The following is a 16,736-nucleotide window of genomic DNA, read 5'->3' on the forward strand; positions in this document are numbered from 1 at the left end:
CCGCGGGCCACTGGGCCTTTTCTATCGGTGGTCACCGTTCCGCCTACCTGGCAGGCGCGGGGGTTGGGGGGCGGCTCTGCCCCTCAGCAGGCCGCTGGGCCTGCTCTGTGGGTGGTCACAGTTCTGTCTACCTTGCCTGCGCAGGGGGAGGGGGCGGCTCTCTCCCCCATATTTTTTAAATGAGCAAAATGTTTATGTAAGAAATCGAAAGTTCCTTATCAGGAGACTATAAATCAAGATATTATTATGAATAAAATTGCTTTCTGTAGGTGAAATGTCAGCCCCATGTCTTTCATTTTTACCAAGGTTTCCATGACTTTTATTTCCACCTACACATTTGTTCTCAAATCCTGTATACTTGCTTGTTCCTCTCATTATATTTCATTCACACCTCACAAATATTCACTAAGTGCTCAATATATATAAGACACATGCCAAAGGCTATGTGGGGTTTTTTTATATGCTTGTAAGGGAGGAAGAAATGAGCATAACAATACAAAGGAATATTTGACTGGCACCATAGAAGTGATACAAAGAAGAAATTTAGAGCATTCGGATGAGAGAGACAGCAGTTTCAGCTGAAGGGATTTCAGATAGGCTTTATGGAAGAAGCAATTTATGAACTTGACCATAAATAGGTGGGATTTTAACAGAGTGTTCTGAACACAGGAAGCAGTGTAATCCAAGGAAGTCATATTGCAAATATGTCTTGTATATACGGAATTATTTTCTGTGGAGTTTAACTTAGTGTTGGTGGGGATATTGCTGCAGACTAAATTGAGCAGCATGGTATCTGGTTTTAGTCTTATTGAGGTTGAGGCGAGATTAAGAATTAAAACTTTATTCTAACAGCATTAACTCTTGAATCTTTTGAACAGGATAGTCATGCAATAAAATAAATTAGAAGAAAGAATCAATCCAGGAAGGATCAACAGGGGGATTTACTAGACTGAATGACCCAGAAGGGAAGAATTCTGTTGATCGAAGAATGAAGTGGTAAATGTCCAAACTAATATGATAAAAATCTAGAATGGGCAGTGGGGGGGCGGGAGAATGATTTGACAAGAATTGTAAAGGAAGATGCAGTTTTGAGCTTTTCCAACTAGAATGTCAATTTTCTGAGATCAAGGACTATGTTTATTTGTCTCCCCAGTACACAGTACATTGCTTGGCATAGAGAAATATTTTATGATGAAAAAAATACCCTTATTTGTTTTCTATTCTATCCACTTTCATGTTGTCTACTTTCAAAGAATTATGCCTCGAATAGAAAATCAATCTACCTTCTTTTCTTATCCTCCCTTTTTTCTATATAGCCAGTGCAGCTACTTTGCCATAAAAATACAGACTTCAATAACACCAACGCAGTTTTTCATTCACTGCAAATCAACACGGAAAGCAACAATGAAGAGGTGATTGTGAATAAGAGGGAGGAGGTTTGAGTGAATTGCTCTCAGTAAAAAAAATGAAAGAGCTTTTGAAAGCAAGTTTAAATATGCCCAGAGCACATGAGAGGCTGGACTAAGGCATGATAGAATGATTGTTAGAAATGCTACCACTGCTACCAACAAGCATTATATTATTCACATTATATCATAAAAGCTACTGATACACAGCAACTGACAGAGTCTCTTAGGAAATTGAACAAGGCTTGTACTACACATGAACACAATTTCAGGTGTTTTGCTCTAATAGCAGCAAAAAGACTGCTTTCTTTGCATACATAGCATAGCTCATTATATATATTCTATTATGTCCTGGGACTGCTCAGGAAAGAATGCACTAATTGCATGAAAATGATTTGAAGCCTCTTTATTTTGAACTGAGAATAATTTCCACCCCAAAGCCAGTAAGAAGTATTGCACAATTTCTTCCCTGTTTTGCAATGCTACATTTACAGCTTACTGCATTGGTTAAAAAGGGGAATGCCGATATATAACTACTTAACTACTTCAGATTAGCTGTTAGGAAGATAAGGGTGATGAATGGTGCTTAGCCCCAAATGGTGAAATTGACCTAATTTTAAACTTACGGATAGAACCAGCAGGTTTATCAACTACTCCTTAAAGTAAATATTTGGGAGTCTATAACAAAAGAGTGTAGCTGATTTTATCCAAACCTTTGAACAAGAATTCCATTATAAATGTAATAAATATTGAAAGAAGCTGGGTCTTTCTTTTGAAAACTCTCTTGAGAAAAATAGAACTTACTTCCATTTTAAAAGGAAAATGTGATTTGTAAAATGTACAAACATTATGGGTTCACAGTGGTGGACTTTGGAAAATGTTGAAAATTTCCACCGGTTGAGGTTTGCTAACAACAGATTTTAATCTGATTCTGATCCTAAAACTTTGAGTAAATTGTTCATTTATGGATTTGGAATATAAGTTAGCAATACAGTACTTGCCTAGCATGCACAGGGCCAGGTTCAATTCCTAGTAATACACACACACACACACACACACAATGCATTTTTATTAATTTGTATTGAAAATTGTGTCATTTCTTCTAAAGTATGCATATGTGTTTAAGTAAGACATTTATGTTACAATGATTTAATTTACCAGAACTTTAAAACAATATTTTTTTTCTGAAGTCACAACTTTAATATTCTAAATAAAAATTGGCTCGTTTTGTAAGAAAGATGACTGGGTATGAGAGATGAAACTTAAGATATTTGAACAGTGTAGTTTCAAAACTAAAATGTTGTGTTTTTACCTTTTCTTCAAAGATTGTTTTTGCCTTTTATTTTATACAAATTATCCAAAGTAGAACAGAGGAAAGAGAGACATCTTTGGAAAGAGAAGGAAAAAGAGAGCAGGGGAGAGACATTTGCTGTATCATGATTGGATACAATTTAGGAGAGTAGGGCATCATAAGAAAACCAAACAGCATAAGGAATCCAAGCTTGGAATAAATCCTATCATAGAAATATCTCCCAAACAAGCATTCATCTAGACAAGGAGAAATTAATTTTTTGTGTTTTGTGTTGGGGATTGAACCTAGGGCCTTGTGGAAGCTAAACATGCATTCTACAACAGTGTTACCTTCCAGATGTTTAAATATGTTTTAAATTCTGTGATTTTGGATAATTTCTTTGGAAAGAGAGCATTATCTCTGAAAGAGCGTTGCTAGTCATGGTGGGGGTGAAACATTAAAGCAAATGGATTTGGCTAAGCTTAAAAATAAACTTTTTTGGGGCCGGGATTGTGGCTCAGTGGTAGATTGCTCACCTAGCATGTATGAGGTGCTGGATTCAATCCTCAGTACCCCATAAAAATAAATAAGTAAAATAAAGGTATTGTGTCCAATTATAACTAATAAATAAATGAAGTTTAAATATGAATAAATAAATAGATAAATAAATAAACCTTTTGGGGTACTTCGCCAAAAAAAAAAAAGGAGAATGATAGAATAAAAGCATCTTTAGGCTGAGGTTGTAGCTCAGTGATATAGTGTATGGGCATGCATTCCATCCCATCACCATCAAAAACAAACAACAATAACAACAAAAAGTATCTTTTAAATTTTGCTTCATAGAAGACATTTGCCACTGAACTCTCATAGAAAAAAGAATATGTAGATTTATTTTAGTAGTCCATGTGAGGCATAATGCAAAAGCAGAGAAACTAGTTGTAACTGGGTTTATGGCAGGTCTTCAGTTCATAAGAACACAAGCCTGAACAAGCCAATGTGAGTCACTTCATGAGGTTCTATCATAATAATATTACCACAAAGATTTCTAGGCGAATGGCCTGTGTAGGCCTTAAAATATCCCTATAAATGACCTGAGACTATATGTTGCACATTTCCTGAAAGTTTTATATCTAATCATAAGTAATGCATATTCTAATTTCCTCAGGATACTTATCGGCATATTTGATTGTAACATGTCAAAATCATGTCAAAAATCCATTTTGCAAAAAAGAGCAACAAAATAAATCTTCAACGAGGAAATTAAAAATTTTCAAAGTGAAAAAGTGATTAAACTTAACTATGTAGCTAAGTAAGAAACATTTTGAGTTGAGGATGTTAAAACATTCATACTGACAAGAAAGAGAAATGAAGAAGTCAACAGCATGTTTACATGTGAGTAGTTTTGCAGCTCACATTGAATGCGTCTCTGATTTATTCTATGTCACTGAGCAAATCTCATTCTAATCTCTTTTTGTCTCCATTTCCGCAACTCTAAAGAGGGGATAATAATACCAACTTGTCTCAGAGGGGTGTGGTGAGAATTAATTAATGCCCATAAAGGGTTTCGGAAGCCCAAACATGAAAGATGCCATACTAAGTACAAAGCCTTACCATTAACACTGCAGTTGATGGAATATAAGAGCTTGTTTATTAGTGGAAATATTCTGAAACATCAAATATGAATTTATGTCCCTTGGATTTACGTGAATTAAATTTATTAATTGGTTCATGAATGTGTTTATTTATTTGTTCTATATTTAAGTTGTTAACCTAGGCTAATAGATGAACCAAAGGAATAGTAATTTGAAAATCAAAATTATAACTAGTAAGTCTGGGGGTATATCTCAGTGGTAGCGTGGTTGCCTAATATATTGAGGCCTTGGGCTAAGTCCCCAGCACTAAAAAAAAAGAAAAGAAAGTAACAACAGTGAAAATTATGGCTAGGTAGAATTTTAAATGCATATTTTATTTATTTTTTGTCTCACCTCTGTATGTGTCAGTAAGATAATCAAGTATTTAAAACAAATGACAGTGTATAGAAGAGCTTCTTGGGGGTACATGAAATCAACATTTAATTTGTTGTAACCATTTAGCATCATAAAGATGTTATCAAATTATATCTGAGTTAGGGCATTGAATCAAGGGAAGCATGTTTCTCTAAAGTACCTGAATTTAGGAGCCAACAGGAGGAGTGTATGAAAACAGCAATTTCATTTACAGAAATGTGATTCCTATTGCACCATCCCCCCCGCCCCCCGTCAAATTAAGTTTCTTCGATGCCAGATGACTAATATGAAAAAAAAAAAAGTTCTGATGAATCAGTCACCTCTATGTTCTGTAATAAGAAAAATATTAGTTGCCTAAGTCTAGCTGAAACTAAATAGCTTTTTAATTGCATTCACTATAACAGCTTGTGCTAAGTGAATGAACTATTTTATCTTTTGAAATATATTAAATTTTAAGTAGTTTGTGAATGATAACAACTAGAGCCAATAATATTCTTGAGATATTATTTTCTAATGAATTGATTGCTCAGTTGGGCAAAGTCTTAGATGACATAAATTAGTTCCAGCTTTCTTTGGTTTTTTTAAACAGTGTACTAGTTTTTAGTGACGATCAGTAGGCTTTCCTTCTGTTAGTTCATGGGAACAATTCATCACCGATGTTTATTTTGTGATGGGTTGGGCTGTAAAACTAGTCTACAATAACATAACTTGGGAGGCTGTTATTTTTAGAATTATTATATCCTATAGTGGTTGTGGACAAGAAAAACACAGACTGGAAAACAAGTAGTAATGCATCTTTAAAGCATTTGCTATTGCCATTTTAAAACAGAAGAAGAAAAAGATTTGGTTTCACTCAGAATTTAATTAATGGTCCACTTCATATTTCTTTGGTTAAAAATGCATTTATCCTTTATCCCAAATTTTGAATGTCAACATTAACTGTCAAGGTTGACAGCCATGCAATTAACCAGCTTAATTTTGGTTAGAAGATGAATGATTCACTGCTTTCTTGTGTCTGATGAGTAGGACGAGCACTGTATTTAAAATGGCTCTGTCCCAGAGTGCAAATCTTATGGGTTTCACTGCCCAACCTACTCAGAAAAATAAAAGTCAGGGAGGTTACAGTAGAGTTCAAGCTGAACATGACATTTTAAAGGCATCTTATAACCTGATTTTCTTGCCAGCATTATGAAAGTGGTTCTTATTTTCCACATTGTTAAATTTAAAGTTTTAAAGATTTTTAAGACTCTGGGAGATATTTTCCAAGTTATCCTTTGGTTTAGTTACTCTTTTTTGCATCCCAGACTTGAAAGGGCTTCATGAACAAATAAACAAACATATTTTTGCTTTGCTCAGCATCTAATTTCTTACAATCACAGCTCTCTGTTCTGAGAAACAAAAATATTTCTCCTTTCTCTAGTGTCTGTTTTATGTATTATCTCTTTCAGTTGACAGAAATAAACTGTTTTCATCCCGGAAGACTAAATCGGCAATTACTTTGCAGGTTCTTCTCCCCAGGGTTGTCTGGAAATATTTTTCTATTTTTGCGAAATCTTACATAAGGGTAAAAATAAGCATTTTATTCTTTTAGGTGCACATATATAACATGTGTTATATTTTATTATATCAGATAATCAGTGAATGAGTTTTATTAGAATCTCATCTAGAATTTTGTAAATCGAGAATAAAACATTCCATTTAATACAGTTCAACAAAGGTATATTCAGAATGTTTTACCTGGAGAGGAGGAAGGATGAATAAAAGCTCACTGTCAAGCCCTGTGCAGTGGCAGTGGCACAGGCCTGTAATCTCAGAATCTAGAAGGCTGAGGTAGGAGGATCACAAGTTTGAAGCTAGCCTCAGCAATTTAGCAAAGCCCTATCTCAAAAAAAAAAAAAAAAAAAAAAAAGACTGGGAATAGAGTGACTCTAGGTTCAATCCCCAGTACTGGAAAAAAAAAAAAATAACAATGTTTGAGATGATAGATATGTTTACCTAGATTTAAATGTGTATGTGTATTGAAACATCATATGGTGCCACATAAATGTGTAAACTTTTTATGTTTTAATGTCAGTTAAAAAAGAAATTTAAATTAAAAAATTTTTAAATAAAAGGAAGAGTAACAAAAATGAAAGACATTCTATTCTCTTTTCTCATCCCTTTGCATGGATTGTTCCTTGCCCCTGATTTCCCACCCCAGTGTTTCTGAGACAGCACAGAAGTTATTTCAGTTTGATAAAATGACCAGAAAAAAAAATGTAATAGGCTTTAAAATGCTATGGTTCCAACTACTGAAGTCCACACTTTAAACAGAATGTAATCTTAGTAGCTGGAATAATCTCTTGGGATCTTCAAATTAAAACCCTTTATTTTAGACTGGATACCACTCAGTGGTAGAGCAATTGCCCAGCATATGTAAGACCCAGGCACCACACACACAAACACACATGCATGCACGCAAACACAGAACACCTTTATTTATTAATGGATTCCTTATATTATAAGGGATGGTGTCATTAGTAATACATTCCTATCTAGCAAAATGGTCACATTTAAAAAAATTTTTTTTATGACCCTAAGGGATGCAAACATAATTCATATGTGTTATTCAACCTTAAATTAGCTAATAGTTTCCTATTCTCCCTTCTCGCACTTTTAGTAAGGAACAAAATTTGTTTTCTTTCTTATGTGACAGTTCATTTATGTATTTAAATAACCAAAATGAAGGTAGTCAAAAAATGAAGAGTCTAAATATTGAAATTTACATAATATAGATTATGCAAAATATATAAACTACCATAATTTAGCATCAGAAATTAAGTTACAAAGCCAATAAATCATTTATTTAGCCATATTCAAGATGTTCTGTTTGGCACTCAGGATACAAAAGTAAAAAATTTATCATCTGTACTCAACAAATTCAGTTTAGTGGAAGAGGCAAATGCACGGAAAAATGAATATGCAGAAATAAATGCAGTGGTAGACCATTGGAAAGTTCAGGATGACTTGATGGGGACTGGGAGTGGTGGTGATTGTTGAGTAGTCTTGAATTCAGAATGAGAATTAGCTATATACAGAAGAGGAGAAAGGGCGTTTCAGGCAAAGAGAACAAAATGTACAAAAGCATGGAATTTTGAAAAGATATGTGAGAAGTTCACTGTGGTTTGGAGCTCAGGGTTGTGGTGAAAAGAGGAAGGAAATGAAATTGAAGCAGTATAATGGGGTTGCATCAGGAAGAACACTGTACTCAGACAAGATTTCATAGGGCAGCTAGTGGGAAATCAGGGGAGATCATTAAACAAAGGGAAGTGTATAATCACATTTATTTGATAAGAAAATAAATATGATAGGCATGTAAAAAGATGAATTACAGGAGATACTGATGGGGGAGAGACAAGATATGGCAGTAGTCAAGTACAGAAATAAGAGCCTGAATTGAATTAGTAGCTGTAAAAAGGAAGAAAATGGTCAGATTTTTTATATACGTCTGAAATAATATTGATAGGATTTGAATATGTGTGTGTGTGTGTGTATTTAAGAAGGGGAGCCACTTCAGAATCAGGCTCTTGCTTGGCGAGAGCTCAGAGTGTTGGTTCCTTTGAATGTGATGGGAAGATTTAAGAAAAAAATGATCATTTCAGTTTTTTTTTTAATCTTGTATTAGAGATGGGGCATGGTGGATACACCTGTAATCCCAGCTACTTGGGTGGCTAGGGTAAGAGGATCAAAAGTTGGAGGCCAACTTCTGCAACTTAGTGAGAATTTGTCTCAGAATAAAATAAAATGGATATAGCTCAGTGGTAGACTGCTTATTTAGCACACACAAGGTCCTGAGTTCAATCCCCAGTGTTGCAAAAAAGAGGCAGGTGTAGTGGCACATTCCTGTAACCCCAGTGGCTTGGGAGGCTGAGGCAGAACGATTGCAAATTTGAGGTCATCTTGGGCAATTTAGTGAGAACCTGTCTCAAAAAATGGAAAGGGTTGGAAATGTACCTCCATGGTATAGCACTCATGGGTTCAATTCTCAGTATCAGGGGGAAAAAGTATATTAGGCTGAAATATCTATAAGATAGCCAAGTTCACAAGCATTTGAAAAGTTGGTCTACAACTTGAATAGATAAGTTAGATAAGTTAGAACTGAAGATACAGACTTGGGAACCATACCCATGTAAATAGCTTCTAGAATGTGAATAAAATTATATATCTAAAAATGAAGAAGGAACAGACATCAAAGGATGAAACCCAGGAAGACTTAAGAACCTAATATGCAATCATGAAATAACAGAAAACACAAATTTTTATGTTTTTTTAAGTCAATGACCCTTGCTCATTTTCAACTATTTCCTTTTGAAAATATGAAAATCTCAGGCTACCTCTAATTGTGGCAGTCCAAATATCTTCCATTAAAGACTCATGACCACCCACCCCATTCCTGCTTCCTGCATTCTTCTCTCTATTTCTCTTAAGAATTCCTAATTTAAGAGATGGTCAGAAGAGAAGGAACTTTTTTTTTTAACTGAGGGAAAATCAGGAGTGGATGACACCCCAGAAGGTAAGGTCATATTAGCATGACATCACTACTGCAAACCCTGACCAAATCATACCAGTTGAATCTGGACATTGCTTCCTTTCATGAAACTGAGTAGAATAGGCCAATCCAGTGACTTCTTATGGCTCAATCAAAACTAAGTTCCAATATTTTTGGACTATTCAAGCCCATTATCAGCTTTGGGGACTCCTTGGCCCCTTCTCATTCTTTCCAGCAGAGAGCAAGCAACAACGAATACACCACTTACATGACTTTTCTCAACCTTATCTCTTGCCTCTCAGACTCTAAACATTCATGAAAAGGGAGGACAATGGGAGATCCTTCCTTTTCTCATTGGCCTTTGCCTACCACCATTGAGTATTTACTACCAGATTTTAGGGAGTTTTCTCAAAAGTCCTAATTCAAGTTGGGAACGGTGGCACATGCCTATAAGTCCAGTGACTTGGGAGGCTGAGGAAGGACAATCAGAAGTTTGAGGCCAGCCTCAACAACTTAGCAAGTCCCTGTTGCAAAATAAAAAATAAAATTAAAAAAAGGGCTGGGGGTATAACTGGTTAAGCTTCCCTGGGTTCAATCCCTGGTAGTAGTAGTAGTAGTAATAATAATAATAATAATGATAATGATAATAATAAATCAAATAAGATTAAAAAGTAAGTCTTAACTTAGACCTTAGGATCCTCTGTCCTGTTCTCTCCCAGAAGGCCATGACTGTCAGCATTCCATTCTTGTTACCAAACCCTGTCAAGTTAGCTTGCCACAGTTTTGTGGATACTGGCAGAGGATGTGAGACTTCTGGGTCAGAGGACTTTACTCACAGCATATCAGGCAGCTTAGGCTTCATGTTCATGCCATTCATTTCCTTACAAGTCTCAGGGATGTGACGTGCAGCAACCAAGGTGAGTGTTGTACCTGTGGTGAGTTTCATCACTTGAGGGACTCTGAGCATAGGAAACCCCAAAGCATTATAAGAGGGCTGCAAGCAAACTTGCCTAATCTTTACCCTGGAAGAAAACATTATCTTTATGTCAGGGAACAAACAAACCTGCTCTTTGCTCTTCTTCCAAGGTTGTTCTCTATGTAAAAATCCTTGAAAAGATAATCCAGGAGAAAAAGCAGTTTCTCTTCGTACAGGACTTGCAGAAACGCAACAGACGCATGAAGAATTATCTCCCAACAAGGAGGTTCTAAGTGTTTTCTTTTTCCCTCTCTTAAATCCTCTCCTTTAATGTTTCTAAATTTTTCCTCTTAGTTCTCTTTTATGATGTAATTTAATGTATTCAGATTATTGATAAATTAACATTGTTACATCAAATATGCAATCATGAAATAACAGAAAACACAAATTTTTATGAAATAATATTAATGATGGGGCTAAGATGTAGCTCAGTGATAGAACATGTACTCTGCATACATGAGGACCTGGGTTCAATCGCCAGTACCTGATAATAATAATAATCATAATATCAATGAAATGATTTGATTTGGTGGGACACATATGCATTTCGGTTAACTATCCGTTGTTTTTACCAAAAGTATTAGAAGAATAAGTTTAAACTGCACAAATTGCCACAAATATGAATAATTGTAATACATTAAGGATAATGTTACTGTATTTACCAAATTCTTTACTTTTAGGTAGACAAGGAGATTGTATTTACCTGCCTTCTTGAAGTTACTCCCAGCTTTGACCCATGAAATGTGTGCCCAAGTGATGCATGTAACTTTCCAAAGGAAGCAGGTATTTACCTGCCCTGTCCATTCTTCCCCTGCCAGTGCACTAGTGGAAGCATGTGCTGATAAGGAGGTACCATAAAACCAAAGCAGCCTGGAAAGTGAACCAACTCACAGAGACATGTGCGCCTCAGGGGACTTTAAAGGAACAAGAACTAAACTTCAATTGTGTTAAGCTCCTGACACTGAGAGTTCTGCTTTAAAAAAACAGATTTTTTTTTTTTGGTAACTTAAACTCCACTTAGCCCATCACAATTGATATAATGCTGCTGTTATATTTTTTAAAATGAATTCTGATGCATATTTTTATGTATTAATTTTTTATTTTTATTTTTTTCTAATTAGTTATACATGACAGTAGAATGCATTTTGACACATTATACATAAACGGAGTATAACTTCTCATTCTTCTGGCTGTACATTCTTCTGGCTGTACAGGTTTTGTAATCATATATGCACATAGGGTAATAATATCCAATTCATTCCACTAGTCATCATTTCTACTCCCATACCTCCTGTCTTCCCTTCACTCTGTGTAATCCAGAGTATCTCTATTCTGCCCTAACACGCCCTCCTCCCCATTATGAATTAGCATCCACATATCAGAGAAAACAGTCAGTCTTTGGTTTTTGAGATTGCTTAGCATGATATTCTCCAGTTCCATCCATTTACCAGCAAATGCCATAAAGTTATTCTTCTTCTTTTTTCCTTTCTGTAAAGTTTAATGTAAAATTATTTTGAACAACAAATATTGTTAAGTATTACAATAAACACGTACTACTAAGGACATTGTCATAATTTCTTTCTTTTTTTTTTTAAATAAGGCTATTCCACGCCTTGAATTTGTTTTTCTTCTTCTTCCTCCTCCTCCTCCTCTTCTTCTTCTTCTAGTTGTAGGTGGACACAATACTTTTATTTTATTTATTTATTTTTATGTGGTGCTGAGGATCGAACCCAGTGCCTCACACTTGCCAGGCAAGCACTCTACCACTGAGCCACAACCCCAGCCCTGTCAAAGTCTCTATACACATTAAATGTTATTTTCACAGTTTTAAATATAAAAGAAAATCCACTTTAAAAATTGAACAGTGATAACAGATATGTCTTGGTTTGCTATAAATTTAATACCAAGAATAAAGCCTAGACTGATCCCTTAAGCAATCTAATTTTAAACTGTACAGTGCAATTTAGTGTTTTTTTTGGAAAATAGTATCAGAGTTGGAGAAAATGACTAAGAATCAAAAAATTATAAATAGTTTGAATATATCTCAACACAGCTAACCGGGACATAAAAGAAAAGCACACACACACATGAACAAAACCCCATGAAAGTCATTCTTTTTTAAGGCTGAGTAATATTCCATTGTGTATATATACCACAATTTCTTTATCTGTTGCATATTGAATGCTAACTCAGGCTTGTAAATCTAACACACCCAAAAGACACAACTATCAATTGTTATGCTTTAATACCATTAGATCTCTTTGTAAGATCCAGTCTCCTCCAGAGTTATGATAATAGTTTTATCTTTGTGTGCTCTTGAGTCTTAAGTGGATTGTTCACCTGGGTATAATCTTAATGTTTATGAGAAAGATGTTCAGTATAAATTTGCAAGAAGAAGTTTTTAATCTTTGAAATAGATAGTAAATGTATACTACAGGTACTCATAATGACTTGAAAGTTATCCCTGAAAGGTATTCATACATAATAATTTGTAAGATTTATTTATTTAATTCCATGAAAAGCTCTTATGTATTTTTTTTAAATTTCCCTTTTTGTTTAATATGCTCTTCTTCAGTGGAGATATATTTTTGAGGAAACTATTTTACCTAAAGAAACTTAAAATGTTATATGCTGGGCATGATGGCACATGGCTGTAATCTCAGCTACTCAGGGAGCTGAGGCAGGAAGACTACAAGTTGGAGGTGCCTCTGCATCCAGTGAGATCCTGTCTGAAAATAAGATTTGGAAGGTCTGGAATATAACTCAGTGATAAAGAACCCCTAGATTCAATATTCAGTACTGAAAATAACTAAATAAAGAAAAAGAAGAAAAAAACTGTTATATTCTAATGATGACACTAGATTCTTTTTAATTGTAAATATTTAAAATAAAATATTTGTAAGTGAAAATAAAAATGAATTTTCATTAATGCTTATTTCTTGTTACACTGTGTGTGAACTTCTTCCCACGGTCACCTCATGGTCCAAGCTGATTGCTGTTAAAGAATGAAAAATGAACAATTGGTGTTTATGTTAAGTTCTTTGTCATATTTTGTCTGAATGAAAATATAGTTCCTCAGTTATCTGAGAATTCATTACTAATAATTTTAACCTTAAGTTTTTAGTTCCACAGACTATCTTTACTTCACTCAACTGCAACTTGAAATTTTCAAAATCAAATTAACTGAGGGGTTGGGTTACAAAAGCAAGTGAACCATAATAATGATTACAAAATGGGTGTTTGGTAACCTACTATTTTTTTTATAGTTTAAATAAGTTTGTATTTTATCATAAAAAGCTGGGGAACTGGGGGGTGTAGCTCAGGGGTAGAGTGCGTGCTTCAACAGGGTTGAAGGTAAATCTTAGTATAGATTAATCATACACAAACTAAAACAGCTATGAAGTCACTAGGAAATGTATCTTATGGGAGTATAGAGGTAACCAGCCCACACAGTGATCGGGAAGCAGAGATAGAGTCCACTAGCCAGATACAAATGCAGTTTGTTGTTGACTGAAACATTATGTGACACATGACTGTTATTTTACAATATCACAGCACCCGTGCTCAGAAGGGCTTCTTGTTTGGCTCAGGGCTCTGTCTCTGGCATCTTGAAATTCTTAATAATTTTGACCAAAGAGTGCTGCATTTTCATTTTTTACGGAGTCCTTCAAATTGTGTAGTCAATTCTATTACAGTGGTTTGTTTTTACTTTCAAAGGAAGAATGATATAGATACTCTCTAATGCATATGCGGTGATGGCTAATTTTTAAAAATGTGAACTTGTTACTTGTTGTCTTTGGATATATTTAGGCACTAATGAACAATGTTCCTGGTCAGAGTTTGTCTTAGTAAGTTTTTTTTTTTTTTTTTTTCTGCTGAGACAGCACAACTATAAAGGAGGAAAGGTTTTCTGAGGGCTCATGGTCACAGGTCTTAGTCTATAGAAGTCCTTCTCCATTCCTCAGGGCTCAAGGTGAGGCAGAACATCATGCTGGAGGAGTGTAGAGGTAACCAGCCCACATAATGATCGGGAAGCAGAGATTAGAGAGTCCACTAGCCAGATACAAATATATACCCCAAAGCCATGCCCGCAATTCCCTACACCCCACCGGCTTCAGTCACCACTCAATCAGTCCCATCAGGTGATTAATTCATTGACTGGGTTAAGCCTCTTGTAACACAATCATTTCTTCTCTGAATCCTCTTGCATTGTCTCACATGTGAGCTTCTGGAAGACATCTCACATCCAAATCACAACAGGGTTGAAGCTAAACAATATTTGAAGTGCTGAAAAGCATTCCTTCTTTCTATTATTCCTTCTCTTCTTCTTTTCCATTAGGGTGTTCCTGCTGTTTCTTGGACTTCCCTTAATTCTTCTCCGTGAGGTTCCACTATTTGCCCACTATGGAAAACGTAGCAAGCATGCTTAATTTTTCATTTAAAGACATCCTTATCCTGTCATGTCTGTTTTCTCTTTTACTACCATAGAGTCCTGCACTGTGCTGTAGGACAGCAACCTCAGCTGCTATTTTACTAATTCCTCTGAGGTCTCTTCATCGTGGCCCAAAACACCATAGAAGCATATCTGCCTCAGCCTTCCCCCTTCCTCTCTGAATTGCCTTCTTTATTTAGTCTTATCAAAGATCCTGTCCACACCAAGGATAAAGAGAAATAAAGGAAGGATATCAGGGAGAAAGCATCTCATTTCAGGTACTCACTCTCAGGATTTTGTTCTTTAACATGATAAATTGATTCTACTCCTTTAGATGGGCTGGGGACACAGCTCAGTGGTAAAGTGCTTACTCAATGCACCAGGCCCTTGGCTGATCCCCAGCACTGCAAATATATAAATAAATAAGTAACAAAAAAAGTTTTCATGTAAACAATATTCCTGCACTCATTTCAAAACCTTGTATCTCTGTATCTTTGGCTGCAAGGGCCTTGTCCTGTGTTCTTAGCCTTATCATAATACACACATGAACCTTGTAATACTTTTTGGCTCCTTTATTACTTTATTGTCCGGTGTCTTAATATTTGGCTATTCCATTACTTGTTTGCTTCCTTTGTTCTCCCTTCTTGCTTCTCCTTCTCTTTCTCCCATCCTTTTCTTTTTTCCTTCCTTTCGAACTCCTCCTTAGGAAACAAGTCTAAAGATCTTGTTTCCTCTTGAAATGGTGAAATGGAAAAAAAACCCCAAACCAAAAAAACTCACCAACTTTCAATTTTGAAAGACGAGGGTATTGCCAGCTTGTGTCTGTAACCATGAAGTTGCGATGTCAGCAAAAGCCCTTTCTTTGTTCACCACAGGAAGCAATCTGGTCATAACAACTTCCTTTCAATAGTTCAATAGAATTATTGTCTCTGAAGCTTATCAGATAGACTTAGTACCAGAAATCCCCATTGGCAACAAAATAAAAATGATCTCTTTTTATAATCACTAAACTATATTTATCTCAAAGTGACATTTATTTGTATTTGTTTATTAAATTAGCTTGCATTGCTCCCTAATTATGGTGAAAAGTTTGAAAGTGGAGAGTGCAAGTAGGTGATACTTTAAAGTCACTGAATTAAAACTATATTTGTGACTTGAAGTCACTGGGTGGGGAGGGCAGAGAGAAATGAATAGTTAGATGTTTGTGGCTTCCTATATTGCCACATTTCCAGTAAGTATAGCTAGTAGTCAGTGACTATCATAATCTGTGATGGCAGCTTCATCTGCACTCCCTCCAAAATGTTTTTTAAAAACACACCCTATTTAATTATCTTTTGTTTTAAATTTGAGAGATATTTAACATTTCTGTGTTATCTCCCTTCCAGTCCTCTACTTCATATTAGAAAATTATTTTCAGCTCAGAGATTAAAATAATAAGAACTAGGAAGGCAATTCATGAACTCTTGGATTAAGAATAATGATTTAGGAACTGGGCGTAGCTACTCACTCCTGTAATCCCAGAGGTTCACGAGACTGAGACAGGAGGGTTGAGAGTTCAAAGCCAGCCTCAGCAAAAGCGGGGTGCTAAGAAACTCAATGAGACCCTGTCTCTAAATAAAATACAAAATAGGGCTGGGGATGTGGCTTAGTTGCTGAATACCCCTGAGTTCAATCCCTGGTACCCTCCCCCCACAAAAGAATAATGACTTAAGGCTGGGGATGTAGCTCATTAGTAGAGTGCTTGCTTATTATACACAAGGCCCTGGATTCTGTCCCCAGGACCTAAAAGAAAAGAAAAGAAAAAGGCTTCTCAGGCATTTTTGAGGGGTGACAACCTTCTAATTAGAACTCTTGCATCTCTCCCTCCACATTCCCCATTCTCTCCCTCCCCATCAACATACTAAATCCTGCAGAGGTAAATCCCCATTTCTACATTTTTGCTCTTCTTCAGTCTTAGCTTAAATGATATTTCTATTGAAGGAATCTAAAAGATACCACTGTGGAGATATTTTATTTATTCTTATTTTGTTTTTTTCCTTCTTTAAATTTTCTCACTGCTATTTATGTTTTTTTTTTTTTTTTTTTTTAATTTTTTTT

This window comes from Marmota marmota, unplaced genomic scaffold (assembly GCF_001458135.2).
Source record: "Marmota marmota marmota unplaced genomic scaffold, marMar, whole genome shotgun sequence".
NCBI classification, from domain to species: Eukaryota; Metazoa; Chordata; class Mammalia; order Rodentia; family Sciuridae; genus Marmota; species Marmota marmota.